This window comes from Canis aureus, chromosome 18 (assembly GCF_053574225.1).
Source record: "Canis aureus isolate CA01 chromosome 18, VMU_Caureus_v.1.0, whole genome shotgun sequence".
NCBI lineage: Eukaryota > Metazoa > Chordata > Mammalia > Carnivora > Canidae > Canis > Canis aureus.
The window spans coordinates 8,103,622-8,127,619 of record NC_135628.1 but is presented as its reverse complement, the minus strand read 5'-3'; the positions used below and the strand labels follow the sequence as shown (position 1 = coordinate 8,127,619).

The window sequence follows — 23,998 nt, the reverse complement described above, 5'->3', positions numbered from 1 at the left end:
ATAGGATTCCAGGAATGTGACTGTGCAGACTGATACAGGTATGCAGACTGTGCAAATTGTTAGCTTCTAGGCTCAGATTATAAACAGATTTTTCATGCTGTGTAAGTGACCAGTGGGACATTTGAAAGTCATGTGGGCTGTGGGACGATTCTTTGTCAGTGGACTGCTTTGCATACTGTAGAACATGCAGCATCGTTGGCTATCTCTCTTGAAAAACTAGTGTCCATCCTCATTATGACAACCCAGAATAACCCATGCTTTTCCAAAATGCCCCCTAAAGATGGTACCACCACATGGAGTACCATTAGCCACTTGCTTCAATAGAATTTAAGTCTTTTTTTCTCCTTTCTTTAGTGGGAATAACATAGCTATTCATCTGTACTCATGTCTCAATGACTAGACTATATGTACTGCACACAAAGGTTATTGTTAAGTACTTCTTTAACCTTATAAAATGCCAAGGAAGACATTAAACAAAAATCTCTCTGTAAAACTGAAGTTGCTTTAAGAATGATTCAGCCATGGCAACAGTGAAAGTTGGTTTTTAAAAAGAAAGTGTTCTTTGGCCAGTGTAAATTCCAGAAGGGAAAAAGAAAAAAAGAAAAAGCCACAGAGACCATCGTGGTCGTTTTGAAGGGCAAAGATATCTAAACTGGGTTTTATCCAAAACACAAGTACAAATGCAAAGCGGTTTTTCAGAGGGTCAATGGCTCTAACACAAAATTATACAGTCAAGTCCAGTTAGCATGAATCCAGCCACAGAAATCAATGTTACATATGTCCTGTCAGAATGACCCACACATAAATCTCTTAAGTGCCAGACATATTGATAAATCTACCAAGCACTAATGTTATCTGACTCTTTCACAGATAAGATGCCACATTTTTTGTGGCATTCATAGATTATTTTAGACAGGAATAAATTCCTAGAGGAAGAGAGGATAAGAAAAAGAAGATAAAGTATGTGCTATTTAATACATCGAAATTTCTTTTCTCTGTACTGTTTGAAAAAACCACACACTTAGTGAGATTCTGTTTTGTCAAAGTAGTTCTAAGACTCACTTTATCCATGAAAACAAAATAGAGAATATTTATAGGATATCAGGAACCCATATGCTCCAATGACTACATTGATAGAATATCAGGACAATACCCAAATGGATAAAGACTTAGTTAGACACAAATAGGACAGATCTTAATGCTTTTTAACTTCTTGGCAAGCAGAACACAGGTAAGACTTTGAAAGTTTTTAAGGAGATGGACCCCTAGATTTGTCAATATAGACATGGAGAAACATGCATATTACCTCAAATTCATAAAAATACTACTTTAGATTCATCACATTGGCAAGAATTTCAAAAAGTGAACCTCTTGCCCAACAATGTGAATATGCTTAATACTAATAAACTCTTAAAAAAATGAGTAAGATTTTAAAAAAGTGAGCCTCCGCAGTCAAAATCCTGCACTTTTAAAATTTGAATATAGTTGACACAATGTTACATTAGTTTCACATGTTCAACTTAGTAATTTGACAAGTTTATACATTATGCTATGTTCACAAGTGTAGCTGCCATCTGTCCTGTTACATCCCTATTACAATATCATTGACTATATTCCTTATGCTGTTCCTTTTATTCCCTAGACCTATTCATTCCATAACTGGAAGCCCATTATCTGCCTCTCCCCTTCACCCATTTTGCCTATCCTCCCTCCCTATCTCCTCTGGCAACCATCAGTTTGTTCTCTGTATTTATAAGTCTGATTCTGCTTTTTAAAATTTGCTTTTGCTTTTTGTTATCTGGGTTTTTTTTTTAATTCGACTTATGAGTGGAATCATATGGCATTTGTCTTTCTCAGTCTGACTTATTTAACTTAGCATAATACCCTCTAGATCTATCCATGTTGTCTCAAATGGTGTAATTTCAACTTTTTATGGCTGTATAAAATCTCATGGTATATATATATATATATTTAACACATCTTCCTTATCCATTTATCTATTGATGGACACTAGGTTGCTTCTGTATCTTAGCTATTGTAAGTAATGCAGCAATAAACTTCGGAAAGCATATAATCTTTTTTTAATTAGTAAAAACTCTATACCTCTTGATAATTTTCTAAGCCCCATGTGCTATATTATGACCAGTTTAGTACAATATCTAGTGGGAAGTAAGCACTGTGAATGCAAGGATGTGATTTATTTTGTTTATAGCTATATCTTCAGAGTCTAAAACATTTCTCTCAAAGCAGGAGTTCACAATACTTGTTGACTTTATTATTAAATATCAGTTGTTCTCATGAGCTTTAATGTCTTTGAATGCATAATAAAGTCAGTAATAAAATATTACTGAATTGTTGGAATCGAGTGAGATAATGTATGCAGAACTACTTTACCAGCTCTTTCCAGTATGAATAATTATTTTTACATGGTGTTATTTTAATAATGTTTATCTTTTAAAATAAAATTAATAACTGAGTAAAAGCCAAAAGAGTACCTGGCTTCTCAGTAACGCTACACATTTCCTGAAACATTCTTGTCTTTTAGTTTTCATGATGTCTCGTGTCTGAGATTTCACTGATCACTACTTCTCAATCTTTTTTGCTTGTTTTCCCTGGAACCTTTTCCCTTGGAACTTGGTCTTAAATCCCGTTCCCCTCTCTCTTTACATTCTCTCTTTTGGTGATACTGTTTGTTACCATCACTTTATATATCATCTACAGACTGCAGACCCTTCCATTATGCCCATTTCAAACATCTCTTCATATATATATCTAACTGTCCTCCTGACCTTGGGTGGATGTCTTACAGGCATCTCAAAATCTATGTGGATGAAACTGAATTCCTTTGCACCTCACCCCAGCCCACCTATGTTCACATTTGTTCTTCTTTCAAACTTCTCCAACTCAGTAGATGTCAGCACATCTACTGATGTATCCATTCAGTTGCATAAGTCAGAAACCTTGGAGTCATAATCTGCTGTTCTTAATCCACCAACCCTCCCTCAGCCAATTCATCAACAGATTCCTTGAGTCTTTCTTCAACATAGCTTCACATATTTATTTTTCTTTATCTTCTCTGCCAAGACCCTGGTACAACATAACCCTCTGTTCTTCCTTGGAGGACACCAGTAGTGTGTAGCAGCACTTCCTTCTTTCATTGTCTGTTTAGTTGTTCCCTACAACTTGAACTTTAAGTCATTTCAGTCCTCTTTTATGCTCTCCCATTGCACTAAGAATCTAATCCAAACCCCTTGATATTTCTTATATAGTTCTGATGATATGACTGCTATCTATTTTTAATAATCTCATTTTACGTTTTTCTTCTCTTCCCTCCCCTGTTCCAGCTACTGTGACATACTCCATGATCTTTGAACAAACAGATCTCTTTTTATGTTTCAGGACTTTTATACATGCTCTTAAAATGTCAAGATATTTCTGATTCCTTAGTCTTCAGCATACATGTCTCTCCTAAGAAAAGTAACTCTTATTTATTTATTTAAATCAGCCCCATTCTTTGTTGTTCTTCATCACTGTACACTGTTTTCTCCATAAGATGAACTATGATTTGAAATGATGTATTTACTTATATAATGCCCATCCCCCTAACTGTAGTCTAGTTCTTTTAGGACATAAACATGTCTATTTTGGCTATTACATTTTGGAGGAAAGCTTGGAATCTCAAAACCAAGTTTCCTAGGGTACTTACTTTTTTTTTCCAGAAAACATACCTCTGTTTGTAATTATACAATCCTTACAGTATTCATTTCAATCATATCTGTCTGTCCCACAAACCAGAAAGCTCCATGAAGATAGGAACCATGTCTGATTTTGGCCACTTGGTACAAAGCACATGGCCCACATACAATAATACTTAATGCTTACTTGTTGGATTTTATTGACTGAATAGTAACTTTGGAATTCATGGAAGGAAATTCTTATCAGATCAACAACTTTAGATCAAAAGCATCAGATTCTAACCTGACTATCTTACATTTTTAATTGCACTGTACTTTTCTAATTACCCTAGGAATGGACATTTCATTTGGTCTCCATTATCTTAAATCTTTATAAAATGATATTTTTGAAAATTGTGTTTAAGGGGTGCGAGGGTGGCTCAGTCTGTTAAGCATCTGCCTTTGGCTCAGGTCATTATCTCAGGGTATTGGAATTGAACCCTTTGTAGGTCTCCTGCTCAGGGGGAGTCTGCTTCTCCTTCTTCCTCTTCCTCTCCCTCTGCTCATGCTCTCTCTCTTTCAAATAAATCTTTTTAAAAATTTTGTTAAAAAAATCCTTAAATACAAACTTTCCATGAAGAATTCTGACAACTGTCTGTGTTCATGAAAATAGTGTGAAAACCTCTGCTGAACAATGTCATTGAAAACTAGAAAGTTGGGATGCCTGGGTGGCTCAGCAGTTGAGCATCTGCCTTTGGCTCAGGGCATGATCCCACGGTCCTGGGATCGAGTCCCGCATCAGGCTCCCTGCATGGAGCCTGCTTCTCCCTCTGCCTATGTCTCTGCCTGCCTCTCTCTCTCTGTATCTCTCATGAATAAATAAATAAAATCTTAAAAAAAAAGAAAACTAGAAAGTTGTATGACTTTGATAGGAATGCTTCTTGTACTGCCTATAATGAAAATATGAGCTATTATGATTAGTCTCCATGAGTTTCATTTTGAATTATAGATCAGTCTCCCTTCATGAAAAGAAAAGGAAGGTGGGCATTTTACTTGTCCCTCAAGTCCAGTACTTTATTATGGAATGGTAGCACTACAGATTCAAATACTATGGAATGTACTTTAGAACCTGATAACTTTAAAAATGAAAATCGTGAAGCTTATGTTCTAGTAGTTAAGTGGAGGATTAAAAACTGCATTACTGAACTAAGGTCCCATGAAAAAAATGCCACCTCTTGTATTCCAAGGGATTTAAGAGTTTGAAGTTGCAGTCCAGAATTAGCTTTGCACTTTGCATTATTCTAAAGAGATAAAACCTCAGAGCTTCCTTTGCCATAAAGAAATATCCACTAACTTCATTATAACATCATTGTTTTTAAATTCATGCTTTGTGGCTTGCCATGTTATAGCTAAGATCATGTTTAACAAAGTCTCTGTAGCAGTTCTGGTCACTGAACTCTATAAATAATGAACTGTGAAGGAATCCTTGAAGAATTGGTGACATTTGCATAGGTGACAGAAGAGGAAAGAAAGATGCTTGGAGGTAGCAATGAACATAATATGTTTGCAGGTCAGTAAAAATACTGACCTATGTTGCTCAGAGGGAATATATGGGAAGAAAGAGGAAATATGGCTGGATAGGTGGGGAGGCCAATGAAGACCTTGAAAAGCAAACAAGATTGTAAACTTGACCCAGTGGGAGATAGGGAGTCACAAAAGGTTATTGAGTAAGTAAATGCTCCAAAGTCAGCTAGAGCTCTTTTTGTGTTTTTCACAAAAGATTTTGCTTTGAAAGTGGTCAGAGTTATGGATCTGATAAACACAATTGTGAAGCAGTGCTTACTAAAAGAGATGTATGTGTAGAAACTTGTTAGCAGATAATAGATCCTCATTATGTGTTAGCTTCCAACCTTCCTTTCTAAGGCTTTGGCACCTTTGGGCTAGTTAGTTTTGCCCCAGCACATGGTCATTTTCTCTAAAGTAAAGCAGCTATAACATGATACTTGCCATTTGTCTATCTTTCAAAAATCTTTTGTAAGAGAGAGCATTCAAACATGAATGTGATCATCAAATTCCTGGAGGCAATATGGCTAAAAGAGATGCATTTTGTACAGCTGTTAACTGTTATACCAACACATGACTGTTAATTCGAAACCCAACACATTTTCAGGAAAAACTTGAATAATTGATGAAAATACAAAGTTAGATATCCAGTTATGGTTCAAGTATGCTTGGGGATCATTAGGGCAAATGTACATTTTAGTTGTAAATAACTGTCTATCATAGTCTAGTATTTAAGATTCTTACCCTGGAGCAGCCTTGAAAGAATAACCTGATGTGGAAGTCTCAGAAGTTTTTAGGAATAGTATACATCCATACTAAGATTTTAAAACTCTCAACTCTTGGGTGGCCTGGGTGGCTCAGCGGTTTAGCTTTGCCTTCCAGCCCAGGGCATGATCCTGGAGACCCGGGATCGAGTCCCATGTCAGGCTCCCTGCATGGAGCCGGCTTCTCCTTTTGCCTGTGTCTCTGCCTCTCTCTCTCTCCTCTCATGAATAAATAAATAAAAATCTTAAAAAAACAAACAAACAAACAAAAAAACCAAACTCTCAACTCTCTTCCCAACCTACTTAGCTATTATTACAGTGAAGCCATGAAGTCATGGGTGTTTTCTTGGCAGACAGTGACTCGACTGAGATTTAGAGGTCCAGGTGTGGGCAGGTAACATGATTGCCACTGGGGTGGGGATGGAGTGATGACTAAGTAAACATGAGCCATCTCAACTTAGAGTCCCATCCCACCACTCTGCTCTCTTGAATGTCTTTCTTGACTACTATAATTAAAGTTGTTTTCTTTTTTCCACAATATATCCAAGGAATGAAATGCCCCCTGAGCTCATGAGTATCCGTTCATTGCAGTCATCACACATAATCTGGGGAAGAAGGTTTGTCAAGGCAGGCTTCCCTAGAGAAGATGAATCTATTTTTGTGAACTCACCTGCCAGTCTCCCTCCCTTAATGAATATCAACAGTAAGTCCTGACCAGAGTATTCCCAATGTCTGTGAGGCCCAACTTCTCTCCAAAGTCTTAAGGTTGACTTTCACTTGTCTGCTTTGAGATTGCCTGCTGAGGAATATGGCATGACATTAGCTGCCGGCCTCTTCTGACAGCCAACTTAATCATCCAGTAGTGGGAATGCCTCTTTCTCAACTTTCCAACATTTTGACTGATGTAGCCAGCCACTGCAATGTGTAAAATGGCTTAGTGGTGCCACTAGTAAAATAAAGCTGCATCTTAAATGGTGCTACTGCTTTGACTCATACCCCATGGCATACCCATATTCTCAAATTACCCATTGAATCCACAAACACTAATTGACCATCTACTGTGTGCCATTGGGGCTGGTTAATCCATATGCCTAGTACTTAGGCCTTCTTGCTCTTCAAAGGCCATTGACAACATTTAAGAACTTAAAGCATTGATTCTAAAATATAAAAAGACAATAATCCTGAGAAATTTAAAATAATAAATGTTTAAATGTCTACAAAAATTAACATTGCTTCAATTTCATTAATTGTTAAGGTTCATGTCCATTAAAATTTCATAACTATTGAAAACAATTCATGATTTAGAATTTTTTTATTTTGTAAGAATTCCTAAAATGCATTATGAAACTGAGACTGTGGAGAAATTAGAGCCAATCACAAAGTGTTTGGCTTATCACCAAATTTCAAAAGAAATAACAAATAGCTTTAAAATTTTATGGTAAAAATATAGTAACTGAGCCATAACTTGACTACTAAAATTTAACATGTTTCTGATGGTGTGGAGTAGGGCCTCTAAGAAGTTTCTCAGTCCTATGGTTACCTTGAGACAACTCTATATGCTAAACATGGTACTAAGAAACACAAAGATAAATAAAACTGTCCCTCCTTTCAGGAAACTCAAAGTCAAATGAGAGTCATAAGCACTGAAACAAACATGTGAAATACAATGTGATAAGTGATACGATGAATAATCTGGCCAGGCAAAAATAAGTGTTGTTAAAACATGATTTTTTTTTAAGTTAAATTTAACTTAGTTAACATACAGTTCAGGACTGTTTTCAGGAGCAGAATTCAGTAATTCATCACCCACAGACAACATCCAGTACTCATCCCGAGTGTTGTCCTTAATGCCCATCGCCCATTTAGTTCATCCTCCCACTCACCTCATTTCCAGCAACTCTCAGTTTGTCCTCTATCTTTAAGAGTCTCTTATGATTTGCCTCCTTCTATGTTTTTACCTTATTTTCCTTTTCCTTCCCTTCCCCTATGTTCATGTTTTGTTTCTTAAATTCCACATGAGTGAAATTATACATTTGTCTTTCTCTGACTGACATATTTTGCTTAGCATGATGCACTCTAGTTCTATCCACATTGTTGCAAATGGCAAGATTTCATTCTTCTTGATCACAAGTATATATATATATGCCACATCTCTTTGTCTACTCATCAGTCAATGGACATTTTGGTTCTTTCCATAATCTGGCTATTGTTGATAGTGCTGCTATAAACATTGGGATGCATGTGCCCCTTTGCATCCGCATTTTTTTTATTCTTTGGATAAATACCTAGTAGTGCAATTGCTGGGTCATAGGGTAGTTCTATTTTTAGCTTTTTGAGGAACATCCATACTGTTTTCCAGAGTAGCTGTACCAGTTCGCATTCCTACCAGCAGTATTGAATTTGATGTGTTCTTTATAGACTGTGGATACTACCCTTTAACCTAATATTAAAACATGATTCTGTAAGAGGTGCTGCTTACTTGATTTGCTCAAGTCGAACTCCAGAATTTCTGGAGTCTCTTGTGGAGTTATCTCTGTATGTGGCTACTTAATATGGAATCTTAAGAAGACCAAAAGAGGACTCATTGAGAATGGTCAATCCATACTTCAAAATTAAACAGTGCCTGTATTATTGTGCCTTAACTTGAACATAAATCCAAATACCTATAAAATATATGTATTGTATATTTTGATAAAAATTTCCCATTCTCCCCCCTGAGGAGCTAATTTTGACTAAGTGCTAATAGAGCTTAGATAGAGCTTATCCCCATGCACATGGAGATTTTTTTCACAAGTTTTATAAATATTTTGTTTGTGTTCCACATCATTCTTCCCCAACAGAGTTCTGTCATAAATATGTTACTTCTTTATGTTAGGGTCTTCATTTCTATCTCAGATATATATTTCTAAATCTCTGTTATATTTCTCAAGTTTTCTTCAATAATAATAAAATAACAAGCCATCTCTCATTGAATACTTACTGTGTGTGGCTCTGTGCCATACATACACATTTCATGTAGTTCTGATATCTTTTCAGGATGTGTATTATTATCTTCATTTTACAGCTGAAGAAAAATAGTCTTAGAATTTGTGTTACTAAAAAAAAAAAAAAAAAAAAAAAAAAGAATTTGTGTTACTGTTCCTGGCCACATGGTGAATATCTTGAGCAAGATTTAACTCCTTGGTGGTAACTCCCACCATCTTTTCACTATAGGATATTTCCTCCCAAATCTTTATCACGTTTCTTATTGGATTGGCATTTTAATACAGTCTGTAGGGTACCAGCCCCATGTGGGAACCGCCAGTAACTACAAGATAGATCACCTTCCATTCAATGTCTCTGCCTTCTGCATTTTGACCACGATGACAGTTCTTTCTGCCTAGAATTTCTCTGTTATGCTTTTAATACAGGAAAAGTTAAATAGATCTCCTCTGGGCAAGAATAGTCATTTATTTGCTGGAGTCTCAGCTGGAGAGAAAATCCCATCCCCCTCCCCCCAGACCTGCAGTGTCAAGGCACTTCCTGTTTAATGCCATTGAGTTACTTCCCATAACAGCAGCTCATAAGTCCTATTGTTCTGTTATTTCCTTTCCAATACTAGATATACTGCTGAATTAGAAAGACAAGCTCAGAAGGCTGTGGATACAAAAGGAAAGGGCACCAACTCATGTGGTTTCTTTGTCTCGGTCCTTACTACTATTTACAGATCATTCTATTTGCTTGATAATATAATTGCTCAGAGTTTGCTTTCAGTTAACAAGTCTTTATTAATTGATTTCTATCCCAGTCTGCTCCCTTTAATGCGCTTTGCAAAATGCTTGCTATTTACTTACTGTTAAGGAGGGAATGGCTTCTTTCTAATCTGCATGCTCTGTCCTATGTGTTTTTTTCTCTTTCTGTATAATCAGCAATCTGTTTGCTGTTTACTGCAGCAGTGGAAAGGGTTATAATTTGTTCCCTTTAGTGGGAAGAGAAAGTTGCTGATTGGGATCACAGTTGAATATGAATCTTTTATAGGACAGAAATGTGTACAACATGTTTAGTGATTAAACATTCCTCAGAGGGTGGTCTGGTTTACTCACTTTGACTCAAAATCATGTGCATTATACAAAGTTAGTTCGATATTAGGAAAACAATTAGTATACTACTTCCTACCAATAGGCCAGAAAAGAAAAAAATAATTTGGCAATCTCAATAAAATTTGAAAAATTCTGGAAAAATTTATACTCATTTTATTTTAAAATCTTTCCAAACTCACATATGAAATTTCAATAACATATGTTGTTTCTATAACATCTCAAATCAATGGCTGACTTCATTCTTAATAGTCTCCAATTAAAATCAGGTGGAAAATAAAAATGCCTGTTATTATCATTGTTATCTAATTGTTCTGGAAGCACTAATCAAAGCCATAAGATATAGCACCAAAATAAGAGGTATAATTATTGGAGAGAAAATGCAAAATTATCTTTATTTGCAGATGGTATAATTATATACTGAGAAACACAGAAAAGGATGAACTTAAAAACCATAAGGATTTATAAGAACCTTAAATAAAACGTACTGTGATGCAAGAGGAAACACAGATCTCTCTCCTTACCCCATAAACGGCCCACCAAGACAGGCAGAAGCATTATTATTATTATTATTATTATTATTATTATTATTAAAGGTGGTCTCTTAGGGGTCTCTCAGCCAGTGATGCTCTTGCTATGGATGAATGTGGTGAAAATGGAGTATGTCCTGAGCATTCAGGCACAGCACAAGCTCAGATTACAAGGGCCCTTCATCAGAGTTGTCACCATCACCTTAAAACTCAGCAGTCTTACAGCCCAAATGTGTGTTTTTAAGTGAAGAACCTGGCACCATATTGATACAGAAGGGGAGTTTGGTAAATCTGTGATATTAAAGCCTTCCAATTACAATCCGAGTGAGATAAGGAAACACACCTTTACAGTCCAACTTGCATCTGCTCCTCCTGACACTTCTGGTAACAATGGAAGCAGCATGACCAGAGGCAAAACCAGAAGACATGGATCCAAAACTAGGTGTGTTTGAATGTCTAGCAGAAAATAATAAGCTACATGTTATAGAAATCAATAAAACACATTTACAAGTGCATCACAGACAAAAACACCAACAGTATCTAAATCTCTCAGTTCTTTGGATGATGGTAGGATGCTGCAGGTAAAGTTCAGAGGCTGCAAGAGAACAGTTAAAAGATGATGAAGCTTCTGTATTAGTTAGCTCAAGCTGCCATAAAAACATCACAAACTGGGCAGCTTAAACAGCAGATATTTACTTTGTAGCAGCTGGGAGGCTAGAAATCCATGATCAAGGTGCCAGTAAGTTTGGTTTATGGTGAGATCCCTCTTCCTGGCTTGTAGACAGCTGCTTTCTTGCTGTGTGCTTCCATGGCCTTCCCTGTACTCATATGGAGAAAGAAAAAGACAGAAAGACCGCAAGAGCGAGAGCAAAAGAGAGGGAGAACCATCTCTGGTGTCTCTTCCTCTTCTCATAAAGACAGTTATTCATTTGGACTAGAGTCCTGCCTTCATAACTTCATTTAGCCTTAATTACCACTCTATAAAGACCCTATCTCCAAATACAGTCATATCGGGGAAGGGGTTAGGGTTTCAATATATGAATGGGGGGCACAATTCAGTCTATAATTGCTTCTTTATGTGGGGAAGACAGTGCAGAGCATAATTTGACTTCTATAATTTCAACCCTTCCTCTGGGGGTTTTCTTTCTTTACATTTGAGGTAATTATAAGGAAAATCTCCCTGTAGAGGCAGCATGCATAGGATGGAATATCAGATTGATGAATCTACTGTATCTTGAGGTTTAAATATATCTTAATAATGTTTAAAAATAAATTAACGATTGATGACATCTCACAGGACTTTCCTTCAAATTACCCCTCCCTATACACATATAGACACACACACACACACGCACAACATACTCTTTTAGATAATTTAAAATGTATAGTAAATTTTTTTGGGGGGGTGATGAATGATTTTTATTAACTGACAAAGGGAATTATAAATAATACTACAATGGAGTACTATAAAGGCAATTTTCACCATTTGTAGGCCTTGGTACATATTGCTAGATTCCTAAGGCATTCTTCTTTTCATTGTTGATACTGGCCTTTGGGAAACTGGAATCCAGTATGGTGAGGAGTGTGATCACTTCCACAGAGGGATACACCAATGGTTCATTAACTTCAGAGGTTTCTTTCCCCTGTCTTCAATTCTGTTTAAGCCATCAGTTTAATGGGACTGAAACACAGACTCAGAAGCCAAAAAGAATTTCATTGTGGTGATGTGAGATGTGCCAGTCATGAACGAAAGGCATATAGTAACTGATTTACCTAGCACATTGAATTTTTGCTACTTTGTCTTCTTAAAGGGGACTAAACTGGTTCATTCAGTGAAGTTGAACTGAGATTAAGAGATATTTAATGCATGGTTATTTAATGTATTTCATTTGGTAGTTTTTATTAAATTGTCACAAGATTTTAACTAATACTGTGGCTTAAACTCCTGTGTCTTAATGAATACCATTGGGTTAAGTTGGCATTGTTGCTGAGAGCTGTGCTGGCCCTTTATTTCTACATTATTGTGGAAGTTATCATTTATTTACTTGTTGGAAAACAGGTGTAAAGATATGTTTTTTCATGTAAATAGCATTTATCATAGGAAAGGACATACTTAGTAACAACAATCAAATCTAGATTATCCTTTCACTGAAAAAGAGTCAGAGAGAAGCTGTACCTAACCAAAAAGCATATACTGTTTTTCCACAATTCCTAATCACCAGTTAATACTTCTAGCATACTTATCCCCATGTCCAGTGGCTTTAGTTTGGAATCATGAAGAGTGATTCAGGCTGCAGAATGGTTAGAAGAGAGGGTAACCAGTTTTGGGTAGAGAAAGGAGGGGAAAATGGAGAAAGACTCCTCAGGTAATCCAGAAAATAGTCATTGAGACTATGAATATGAACTTTTTAATGTCCAATCTTGTTTAATTATATAGCATCTTAAAATTAAAAAAAATATAAAGCTCCAAAATGGAATTCTTATGCTTTGTCACATTTGCTAAATTGGAGTGGTTACTGTTGTTGTTATTATTTTGTTATCAGAAAGTTGATTTTTAAATAGGCTTAGTCTGTGAAAGATATGTTTCACGACTGAGTTGTATTTTCTTTGGTTAACTTTAGCTGAGGGTATGAAAATAACAAAACAAAATCTTTCTAAAAGTGCAGGATCGTTAGCCTTTCTACATTTTACCACTGTAAATAAATACATACATACAACAATAAGCAAGAAATATATAATGTGGAAGTATCATTTTCAATCTGAATGGAAAGCTGTAGAAGAATAACCTTAACATTAGAAAATTATGTGAAGATCACATGAAGAAAACTGTAACACTCTACCGAAATGTTTTGTGGGGTTTTTTGACAATTTTATTTATTTATTTGAAAGAGAGAAAAAAAAAAAAAAAGAAAGAGAGTGTGAGAGAGAGAGAAAGAGTGGTGGAGGCAGAGTGAGAAGAAAACTTCCTGCTGAGCAAGGAGCCCAATGTGGGGCTCAGTTCCAGAACCCCAAGATCATGACCTGAGCCAAAGGCAGATGCTCAACTGACTGAGCCGTCCAGGTGCCCCTTTACCTAAATGGTTTTTAATTAAAAAAACAATGCTTATACTAGGAAGAATAAATAGCTGTAAGACATCAGTCATTCCCAAATCGATGAGAATTCCAATGAATAGTTTCCATGTTGACAAAATGTTTCTAAAGGTACTCTGAAAGAATAAAAAGTTAGTATAATAGAATATAAAATCTAAAAGTAAACCCACAATTAGATGGTCAATTAATCTTCGACAAAACAGGAAAGAATATCCAATGGAAAAAAGTCTTTTCAAATGATGTTGGGAAAACTGGACAGCAACATGCAAAAGAATGAAACTGGACCGCTTTCTTACACCACATACAAAAGTGAATTCAAAATGGATGAAAGACCTAAATGTGAGACAGGAAATCATCAGAATCCTGGGGGAGAACACAGACAGCAACCTCTTTGACATCAGCCTTAGCAACTTCTTACTAGACATATCTTCAAAGGCAAGGAAACAAAAGCAAATGAACTATTGGGATTTCAAAATAAAAAGCTTCTGCACAGAAAAGGAAACAATCAATAACTAAAAAGCAACCTTTGGAATGAGAGAAGATATTTGCAAATGACATATCTGATAAACAGTATCCAAAATCTATAAAGAACTTATCAAACTCAACACCCCCAAAACAAATAATCCAGTTAAGAAATGGGCAGAAGACATAAATAGACATTTTTCTGAAGAAGATACACAGATGGCTAACAGACACGTAAAGAGATACTCAATGTCACTCATCATCAGGGAAACACAAAAGTACAATGAGATATCACCTTATACCTATCAGAATGGCTAAAATTAACAACACAGAAAACAACGGGTATTGGCTGGATACAGAGAATGGAGAACACTTTTGCACTGTTGGTGGGTGTGCAAACTGGTGCAGCAACTTTGGAAAACAGTATGGAAGTTCTTCAAAAAAGTTAAAAATAGAATTATCCTATGACCCAGCAATTGCACCTACGTATTCACCCAAAGGATACAAAAACACTGATTCAGAGGGACACATGCACCTCAATGTTTATAGCAAAAAATAATATTTTTAAATTTATTCAGTAAATGCTTACAGCAAATTAGATTTGATAATATAGAGGTGATGGGTGGTGGCTTTGACCAATGTAGGGTTAGTGCAGTGGTATGAAAGAGCATCTTATCACAGTAGGTTAAGAGAGAATGAGAGTTAGAAAATGACCATAAACAACTGTAGTTGAGTATATTCGCAATAAAAAGGAGCAACCAGGGGTGGTGGAGATTTTATATCTTTTTTTTCTCAAGAAAGGAATTATTGTAGCATGTTTTTTGTGTTCATGGGAATGATCCAATAGAGAGGGAAAAATTAAAGATGCGGAGGAGAGAAGACATAATAGTCTTTGAAGATGCTGACAGTCGCTAGGATATTAGGCAAAAATAGGACTATCTTAAATCCATAACAGAGTTATGGTTTTTTGATAAGATAAAAATAGAATAATAAATTAATATAGGTAAGGAAAGGGTAATTCTTTTTTTAGTAACATATGCGTTAATGAGAAAAAATGTATACCTGGTAAATGTCTGATGGATAACCAGATAAATTGTGGTAGGTTTATTACAATAGTATTCAATTATTTTAAATAATGAGTACAAATGTGTTACCATGACCAAAACATAGAATTCCTAAATATACATGAGTAAGATTAAGGAACAAAAAGCAAGTTTCAGAACACTATATTCATTGTACTATCTTATTTTTTAAAATTATTTATTTTTTTATTCATGAGAGACACAGAGAGAGACAGAGGCAGAGACACAGGCAGAGCGAGAAGCCGGCCCCATGCAGGGAGCCTGACATGGGACTCAATCCCGGGTCTCCAAGATCATGCCCTGGGCTGAAGGCGGCACTAAACCGCTGAGCCCCCTGGGCTGCCCTATCTCATTTATTTAAAGAAACAAGGAACACATATAACATTTTTGTATATATGCAGAAAATATTTGGAAAAATTCACAACGAGCTTCATAATGATCATATGGAGGGAGGGTGAGAGAATGTCCGCATTGTACTTTGGGTTTTTCTGTGCCAATTGAATTTTTTAACAAAAACATATGTTGAATTTATAATTAAAATTTGTTAAGCAAATCAAAAAGAGATATACTGATAGATTCCACCCATATATATAAAATTAATACTTCCCCAAAAATTAAGTAGAAGGGAAAATGAACTTAGAAGCACACACACATACAGGCAAAGACATTAGTAGTTTAAATGAACAAATTGCATGAGTAGTAATTCATTCAACATTAAAATATATCTGTTCATTAGTTTATTACTATGTATCCAACATTTTTAGATAGTGTAAATGCAAATATAAGCATAAAATATTGTTCTCAAGGAGCTTTCAATCTAGTGGAAGAGACAAGCGTAAATGTGAAATTCTAATTCAAAGTGGTAATATGTATGACATGAAAAGGATGGGCAGACATAGAGAACAAACATACACTGAATTTCTAACTACATACATTTAAGCTGAGACCCAACAGCAAGTAGGAGTTATCCAGAGAAGAAAGAACATTCCAGGTAGCAACAATAGCAAGTGCAAAGGCCTAGAACAAGCAAAAGTGTCATGCTGAGAGAACTACAAATCAGTTTCATTAATGTGTTCCCAATGTATATCATAATGCCTGACACATAATACATACTTATAAATATTTAGTAGAATAAGTTTGGCTGAGCATAGGGTCACATTTGGGGGAAAATGTGAGGTTGCAAATATTTCATACAAAGTGACAAGCAAATTCAAGAAAAATATATCAATTAAAATTAAATAAAAACAAGATACCATTTAATTTACCAAGACATTAAGACAAAAGGAAATACCCGGTGTGATTGAGAGTGACACGAAATTGCCAACATTCCTGTGCATTTTCATTGACAGGTAAGTTGAACGCTTGAAGAAAGAAAGTTTTGCAAAATAAATCAAGAGCTTTAAGAATGTACATGCTTCTGAGGTGGCTGGGTGGCTCAATTGGTTAAGCATCTGACTCTTGAGCTCAGCTCTGATCTTGATTTCAGAGTTATGAGTTCAAGCCCTGTGTTGGGTTCCATGCTGGGTGTGGAGCCTACTTAAAAAAAAAAAAAAAAAAAAAAGGTATTTGCTTCTATCTAATAGTTCTTCTGTTGGGTAACTCTCCCAAAAAACTTTTAGTTCCACAAAAAACATAGCCAAATCTGTGTAAAAAAGTACCAATTTCCACAGTACTTCTAGTAAGTCAGAAGTAGAAATAACCTGTCATAACAGTGAAGAATATTCAAGTAAATTATCCATTCTGCATCACTAAAAAAGATACATAAGAAAAGTTTAAAGTTCTCAGGAAAGATCTTTGTTGTGATATAAAAATGTAAATTATAAAAATGAGAAGCAGACTTTTTTTTAAAAAAAAATGAGGTTCTGTAGAGAAAATGCAGCAAAATGTTATAATTTTTGTATCTACAAGTGATACTTTTTCTTTCTTCTACCTTTCTATAATTTCTAAGTTTACTGTACATAAGAAAGCCATCACATGTACTAAAATTTTTTTTAAAATACCTACTAGTTATCATAAATTGAAAATATCTAGGCTTCTGTGAAGCCATTTAGAAATAATGTCTTAAAGCCTGGAATATGGAGTAGTAGCTTTGACAGCTCTCTTTTCATGTTAGTTTTGTCTGCTTCTCAAAATTTAAAGGAGACTGTTTAAAATAGGATTAGCCAAAACTGTTTATTCATGGGGCAATAGGTGAAGGAGAGCTAGTTAGAATGGGTCTGGCTTTGTAGTCAGCCTTACTAGAGAGGATATTCCTAAAACCATGAGATGCAGAGTTTCTGGGGGCCTGTATAAAGAAAGGACAGTCGATATGTAGATTCCATGACATTGGAATATGGTAAAAGCCAGAACAGTTTATTATCTAGGTTTTAGCTAATATATTATAGATTCAAATTTTCCAGTAAACCCATTTTCAAAAATGAATATGTCAATTAGTTATGAGTTTTTCTTTGTACAAGGCTGAATTTTTGACCACTTTATTTTCTCTTTATCCCATCGTAAAATTCCAGTGATGGGGGCACATTTCAGGTGAATGAATTGCACATTTATTATTGTATAGTTCTCCTTGTTTAATAAAAAATAAACTTTTTTTGGTACTAAGAGATCTTTATATATCAAGGAAATTAGCTCCTTGTTTGGCAAATATGTTGCTTATTTGCTCTCACTTGATCATTTCTCTTTTGACTTTGTTTACAAATTTTCTTTTGCTATACAAAAATGTATATGTTATCATTTTCTTAAGCTATACTCATGTGTGCAAAATATAATTATATTTTCCTTTGTTTCTGAATCTATTTCTCTTCACTTATATATCCAGCAACCCTGCTTTCCCTTCTTCTCCACGTGATAAGAGATGAATTTTATAAATCTAGTCATTTCACGTTTAAACTAGGACTTCCTTCACTCCCCTACCTATTTGTACCCGAAGAGGCATATAAGTTCTGGGGGTCTTGTAGAGTATCATGGTGTTGGGGGAATGTGATTAGTTCCTCAGCTGGGTTCTGTTCATGTTTTCATTTGTTGGGATGGCTATTAACACCCACTGATGGTTGGCCTCACTAAAATGGCTCTGGTCCCCAGTTGTACAGTATAGTCCATGCTGCCATCTGCTGGTGTTTCCTCTTGTTTACAGCTGTGATACCTCTTCGGGTCCCCTAGATCACTCTAGAAACTTACAGCTGTGTATTCATTTTCAGGGTACTTTCATCTTCTCTTCTTTTGCTCTCTGGGGCTACAGAAAGTTGGTGGTATTGCCTTAACTTCTTAATACAGCAATCCCAGTTGCTCCCATTGTACTGTGATAATGCCAACAAGGACTCCTGTGAAGAACTCTCCCACTCAGAGTTCCAGATAGGAAGTAAGATATAGGTCTTTTCTACTCTAGGTGTTAGTCTTCTTTCTCCTACCCTTGAGAGAATTTTTATGTCATTTTGGGAAAACGAAAATTGATTTTTTTGTTCTCCATATTTTTTTGGCCTTAAAACTGGACCATAGAAAGGCCGAGAAATTGACAATTCTCTGACTACCCTAAGGTTGTCCTCCCTCTTTGTGTCAATGAAAACCTTGTGTTTAGTTCTGATGCTTAGAATAACACTGTAGTGTAAAGGAAGTATGGGAAATAATATACATACTTGAATTTAATAATGTCATCTTGCACCAATTTTTATGTAGAGAAATTTGTTCTCTTGCTCTTGCTTCTGGTCATGGTTATTCTAAGGTCTTTTTCACCTTAAGATTTTGCAGAATTTTATCTATATTTTCTTCTAGTATTTTTATAGACTTGATATTTTAAACACTTAAATCCCAGACTTATCTGATATTTATTTTGGTGTACACAGTTAAAACAGGAACCCAGTTTACTAATTTCTCATAAAAATATTTATTTGAGAGAGAGAGAGAGAGCACCCACACATGAGCAGGGAGAAGGAGAAGTATGGGAAAGAATCTTAAGTAGACTCCAAGTGAAGCTTGATACAGGGCTCCCTTTCATGACCCTGAGATCATGATCTGAACCGAAACCAAGAGTCTGACCCTTAACTGACTGAGCCACCCAAGCACCCTAGTTTACTAATTTCTCAAAATGACACTGTGACAACATACTGGTTTGGATTTCTTGGAGGAAGATTTAGCCTGAAGCGCTCCAAGATAACAGAAATAATCAACCGATTTCATGACTGAACCTGTCTTTAGAGTGGTGGTTGTCAGCTTTGACTGCCTACCAGAATATGTAGGGAGATATAAACAATACAAATAAGTTGGTCTTAACCCCTCATGAGGATTCTGATACATTTGTATTTGAGAACAGTTAGGTTATGAGCCTATCTTTATGGCAAAAAGAGAGCATAAGTGAAACCCATGTGACATATATTTTCCTATAGAGCAGTTGTAGAATGTGCATCCCAATCACCTGGAGCACTTGTTGTATTCCAGGTTGCTGGGCCCTACTCTCAGAGTTTCTAATATAGAAGGTCTGGAGTGATGCCTAAGAATTAGCATTTCTAACCAGTTCCTGGTTTATACTGGTGTTGCTGGCTGAGAGACTGCAATTTGAGAGGAGCTGTGATGGGGTATAGAAAGGACTTTTGGGAGAAAATATCTCTTGTCTTTTTATTTGGGCAGAAGTTACCTGCATTTACATTTATACTAGTGCTTCTCGTATCTGAATTTTTTAAAAGATTGTAAATAAAAAATTATATATGCAGAATTTATTATTTATATATACTTATTTAAGAAATGATTTAAGATGCAGTGGAATAAAGTTTAAAAATGGAAAGAAGAGAAAATTGGAACATGAGTTAAATACTGCTTGGAAAGATAAAATTAAAAGGGTAATATACATATGTACATACGCTGATATTGGGCTATAAATTTGGCTACGGTTTCTAGCAGTGAACATTAAACAGGGAAACAAAATCATGACAGGATTTACAGCTCCTGAAATGAAAACAAGCCAGGTGCTTCAGATAAAAATACTTGTCTCTTTCCTGACATCACAGGAAAATTTCCTACATGTTTACTTTCAAAGATTTGATGTACAACATTGCGAATAACATCTTCTCTTATCATTATCATTGCAGTGAAAGCATATGTTCTGTTGATCAAAGTTTAGGCCCAATTAGTAACAATATACTGGGTCATTTGGTCAGTAGGTAATTTGGAGTTTCTTTCTTTCTTTTTTTTTTTTTAATGAGTTTCAGAGCATATATACTAAGATGGTACCTCAGGCCTCAGTGTGAAGCCATGATGTCCACCAGAATGCAGTAGAAGCAGTGATACAATGGGCATATATGATATTTGTTCATTGTTGATAGTCTCAATTTGTTGGTGTTTGAGTCAGAGATAAACTTTGAATTATTCTGGGTCTTGGTTCTTACTTTGGTTATTCTAAGCGGTCATATACTTTTTTTTGAGGATATGGTAATTAAGCATCTTCTTCCTAGAAAATAACATATATTAATTAACATTATTATTCACAAATTACAAATTTATGAATTTGCTTACTCAGTGAAAGAATTTGTGACCTCAGAGTCAATACTTGAAGTCCTTTCCTGGTCATTTTCAGGCATGAGCCTGTGCAAGTAATGAAAAACTCGAGTTGCTGGATGTGCACATTCTCAGCTGAGGTTAATCAGACAGCTTTTCTTGTTTCAGGTTTCATATGATAAAATATTACAGTTTCACATGCCACGTTTTTAACTTTTTTTGTTATTGTTTTTTGTTGTTGTTGTTGTTGTTGTGATTCCACTGTTTAAAATGGCCCCAAGCATAGTGGTGAAGTGCTTTTCTGACCATGAGAAGGCTGTAATATTCCTTATGGAGGAAATGTGTGTTAGATATACTTAAGACAGGCATGAGTTATAGTGATGTTGGCCGTTAGTTCAATGTTAATGAATTAACAATAAATATTAAATAAAGTGGCTTTAAACAGAAACACATAAAGCAAGGTTATGTATTAATCAGTTGACAAAATATTGGGACCACAGGCTTGCAGAAATATATCTGTTTCCCCAAGGAAAGAAATTCTTCATTTTCCTTAGGAGCAATGAATTAGTGTTCACTAATTCCACATTCTCAATGACATTATGAAATATGACCATTGCAAGTATCAAAACTTGACTGTGTATACCCCAAATTTGCCTTCAGATTTTTTAAAGAATTTATTAGGTCTCTCCATGTATGTTGGGTAAGAGTCCCTGATGAAGAATGGATGTATTGAGTAGATTCAGAGCTATCTTGCATAAGTAATTTTTTCCACTCAATAGGCTTTTTATAAGAGTTATTGGTTCTAAAGCCAGATTGCTAGGTTCAAACCATGTCATTTACTAGCTGTGTGGTCTTGGGCAAATTTCTTAGCCCAAGCTTCCTTATCTGTGAACTAAAGGAATTAAGAAAAGGAATTGGAACATCTATGATATTGCTAATACTTTAAATTGACTGATTGAATATTGACCAGAGAAATACAGGAATGATTAGAATTCTCATTACTTAGCAGGGAGGAGGTTAAATAGAGAATAGTAGGCTGCAGATATTAAAAAATAAACCACTCCATTTTTACACCTTAATGAGCATAAGACCTCTCAATTAAACTGTTTACCATTCAGCTCCACATGGTTCTGTTCACAAATGAGTTTGGTGGGAATAACTGAAAGAATAGCCCACAGGGAAGCAAACTTCTCGTTCCCCAACTTTAGGCTGAAAATAATCACGCTACAAAGTAGCTGGGTTTTAAAGAGAAGAAAAAAGGGTTAGCAGCCAATGGAATTAAAAATATTAAAGGGTGAGTTAAAAGATTAAGATAAAAGGCTAAAGGAAAGGCAAGAAGCTTAGAGATTATAAGAGCAAAAAAGCAAAAGGAAAACTCACTAAAGACAAAGCTCAAGATATATCTAGTTTCCTGAGGGCTTGGTCCCCCACCATAATCATGATGTGCACTACTCTCTGATAAGTAATTCTACAGAGATCTGTTGTAACAAAGTGCAGGACCACTCAGTTCAAGCAACCAGAGGACATTAGACAATGCAGCAATTTATCTCACCTAAATGGAACACACTGATAAAATAAATACAACAGTGAAATAAGTCTGCTATATTAGAGAAGTTCAAGTTTAGCAACCTTCACGTTTGTTCTTAACATTACCTTGATTATTTTTGGTCCTTTTCATTTTAATAAAAATTTAAAATTACATTTCCAGTTGGAGTGTTTGTAGTGCAATCTGTAGATTACATTTAATTGATGATTAAATTGATGATTACCTTTTTAGACTAGGTACAAACTCCAATTTGTTAAATAGATATGGTGATACTAAGCATCTTTGTCATGTTTCCAGTTTGAGGGGAAAGCTTTCAGTATTTTGCCATTAAGTGCATTGCATGTTAAGATTATGTATATATGCTCATCAGAAGACATCATTAAGAGAGAGAAAGTGCAGTGACAGAATGGAAGATATTTTTAATACATACCTCTAACAAAGGACTCATATGGAATAAAGGGCTCCTATAAATTCATAAAAGACAATTAACTTAATTGAATAAATGGGCACATTTGAACAAGTGCTTCGCAAAAGAGGATATCCAAGAAGCCAAAAGACACATGAAAAGATGAGTACATTTGTGAGTCATCAAGGAAATAGAAAATAAGACCACAATATAATAGTATTACATAGCCACCAGAAGGGCTAAGATGCAAATAACTGACAATAACAGGTGTTGATGAGAATTTAGGGCAGCTTAAATCTCATGCACAGCTGGTGGAAATGGAAAATGGTAAAACCACTTTAGAAAACTGTTTGACAGCATCTTTTAAAGCTCATCGTATACGTGTTCTCTGATACAATAATTATATACTCAATAGAAATGCTTATGTACGATTGTTAAAGTACATATGCAGGAGTGTTCATAGAAGCATTGTTATATCTGAAAACTGAGAAATGGATCAAATGTAGAATGAATAAACAAATATATATGTATAATATATACTTATATGTAAGTATTATATATATGTAGTATATTATAAAGTAATGGGAAGAAGAAGCTATTGCTATACTTGATGGAGTATATACTGTAGGCTTCTATTTACATAAAATTCAAAAACAGACAAAGCTGATCTATAATATTAGATTTCAAGGTGAAGAATAGTACCTAGAAGAAGGTATGAGGGGGTACTAGAGTACTAGTAATAGTAAATATCTTGATCTGGAGGCTGTTGATATATATGTGTATAAAAGTTCATTGAGCTGTATATTTGTGGCTTATGTACTTTCCTGCATGTATTATACTTAGTAAAAGAATAATGAAAACAAACTCAAAGCCTAAGGGATTTAAAAAGGCTATTTGATTACAAACGACTAAAAGCTGTCATAAATGTCTACCTTAGAGGAAATGTACCTTAGAGGAAATGTACATAAATGTACCTTAGAGGAAAAAGTAATGCATATCTAAAGATGTCTAAAGTTTATAGACTGCAAAGCTTAGAGCTCCATCAAAGATCTTGATGGGAAGACTTAGAAAGGTACCCCTTACTCATTATGCCCCAGAATAGACATGAATTACAATACACACTTATGGAGAGAAATAATTAGTAGTAGACAGGAATATCTGCATTCTCACACCATTAACTGTCTCCAGAGTCCATGCTAATCCCCTCACCCAGAACACTTCAAGACAGTTTCCACATTGAATTCCCCAATTCCATTTGTCCCATAGTATTCTTTTCATAATATATGGTCAATTATTGGGTCCTGATTTGGAACTAAATCTACTT

The 23,998-nt window shown here is 35.3% G+C and overlaps 1 long non-coding RNA gene across 21 annotated transcripts in view; it reads left to right on the top strand.

Annotated features, from left to right (window-relative positions):
* Positions 1 to 23,998, top strand: part of LOC144288544 (uncharacterized) — a 493,091-nt gene that overhangs the window by 257,325 nt on the left and 211,768 nt on the right. The gene's annotated exons all lie outside the window — the stretch shown is intronic.